Source organism: Mizuhopecten yessoensis, unplaced genomic scaffold (genome assembly GCF_002113885.1).
Source record: "Mizuhopecten yessoensis strain PY_sf001 unplaced genomic scaffold, ASM211388v2 scaffold11155, whole genome shotgun sequence".
Taxonomy (NCBI): Eukaryota; Metazoa; Mollusca; class Bivalvia; order Pectinida; family Pectinidae; genus Mizuhopecten; species Mizuhopecten yessoensis.
Genome location: NW_018408907.1, coordinates 397804 through 400075, shown reverse-complemented (window position 1 = coordinate 400075; position 2272 = coordinate 397804).

The following is a 2272-nucleotide window of genomic DNA, read 5'->3' as shown; positions in this document are numbered from 1 at the left end:
CCAAAAATAAACAAAAATGAAAAAACGTTACTACATTTTTCTGCTCATTATCTGATAAATGTGTTGCCCAGTCATGGGAAAACCTACTGATTATATAGAGTCAGGTGCAACTCAAAAAAGCTCCATTTTGCGGTTTCAGCTTTGAAATACAAGGAAGCGTACCCCATATCAGACATAATGGTTATGACTTGTACAGGGGTATTCTTTACCTTAATTCAGCTTCTCCAGTTTCGTATGCCAGTCTAGCATGGTAGGGCATTGTCTGGCTGGCTAGCTGGGCATCAACAATACCTTGTCTGTACCATAACTTCCGTGCAGTTTTACTGAACTATTTATACCAATGTATCTTTGGAAGATGGAGTGTCACATTCTTAGATCAGTGTTTGTTTGAAATATTTTACACCAGAGTTTTCCAACAGACGACACTAAATACAGATTTCATGCCCTACTTCCTACAAATATGACCTTGATTAAGTCATCATATCTCCACTAGTGATCTGCAAAGTTATGAAATTTACTTCACTCAGGGAAACAGAATGTCATTCCTCCTCTAATTATACCTAATGATACATTATAACCTTCATAACTAAATAGTCCCAGAGAAGTATGTCACCAAATACATTTATGACCTTGACCTTTGTTGGGGTCACATAGAGGTATAGTATGCCAAGCTTCTAGTAAGTACACCTTGATCTTATTCACAGATAGAGATGCAAATCACAAATCTATGACCTTGACCTTTGTATGTATCCTCCTTTAGTGATGACAGATATTACTTTGGACTTAAGAGCTACAGAAGATTAAGTTGCAGCTGGTGATGATACAAGCAGTTACGAAGTAAAAACCACACCTCTAGTAAGTGATGACAGATATGCCATTTACCTTGGTTATGGACAGAGAAGTGTGCAACACCTCTAGCAAAGATACCTAGTACGACCACCAAGAGGTGGTATGTCACGCCATGCATTAATGACATCAGGCATTACACACGCTACCTAATGATAATGGATATAATACTGACCTAAGTGGGGTTAACAAAAAGGTTTCACATTCTGTAGTAATTATATAGTTATGATCTTGACCTTGCTTAGGAGTAGAGAAGTATGTCACACTCTTACAAGTGGTATAGTTATGACCTTGACCTTGCTTAGGAGTAGAGAAGTATTTCACACCTTTACTAGTGATATAGTTATGACCTTGACCTTGCACACTTCACCTTCTGCGAGGATAGAGGTTAACCCCCACTTGTGATTAGTGTCACACCTCTGGTGATGATAAATATATAACCTTGACATTGTTAGCATCATGAAGCAAAGAAGGACGCCTCATGAGATATTTAAAACTGACCTTTATAAGCCAGAGATGTTGATCTGCCCCCTCCTAATGATAGATATGACCTTGACCTATGTTAGGGTTACAGGTCAGATGTTACTCATTCTGTAGTTTTGGAACATTGTCTTCTCAAATGTCTTATACATGACAACATTCTATTCATTACAAGAGGCCCAGAGGGCCTGTATCGCTCACCTGGATACCTAAGCAATCATTGCAAACTATTCTCCAAATGAGATCAAGGGAATATGCCAGACTCCAAGGCCAATCCTTGTAGCATAGCTATATTAGATTTTTCATGCCCAGCAATTTTATGTATGGTTATGGGGTGGGGATCTCAACTGTTTCCAAGCTTTGACTCAGAAATTAGGTCCCTAGAGTTGTGGCCAGACCCCAGGATCGATTCTAATATTGTGACTGCATTTGTCTCTTTTTGCCAAGCATTTGTATATATATATAGTTTTGGGGTGGGGATCTCAACCATTTCAAAGTAATGACCCAGGGGCCAAGTCTGCAAGGGTGGGCAGACCCTGGGATCAATTCTAATGTGATGACTGCATTCGTCTCTTTATGCCTAACAATTGTATATATAGTTTTGGGGTGGGGATATTAACAATCTGATTAAAATCATCTGTTACATGGCTTCGTTAACTTCGTACTACGCCTGTGCAGGCGGAGCCTTGTAACAGATGATTTTAATCAGATTGGGGATATTAACCATTTCAAAGTTATGACCCAGGGGTTAAGTCTCCAAGGGTGGGGCAGTCCCCAAGGCCAACCTGGAAGCATATGTGCAATCATCTCTTTATACTCAGCAATTGTATATATACGGTTATAGGGTGGGGCTCTCAACTGTTTCCAAGCTGTGACTAAGAAACTAGGTCCCTAGGGGTTCGGTCAGACCCCAGGGTCTATTCTGATATCATGATTGCATTCGTCT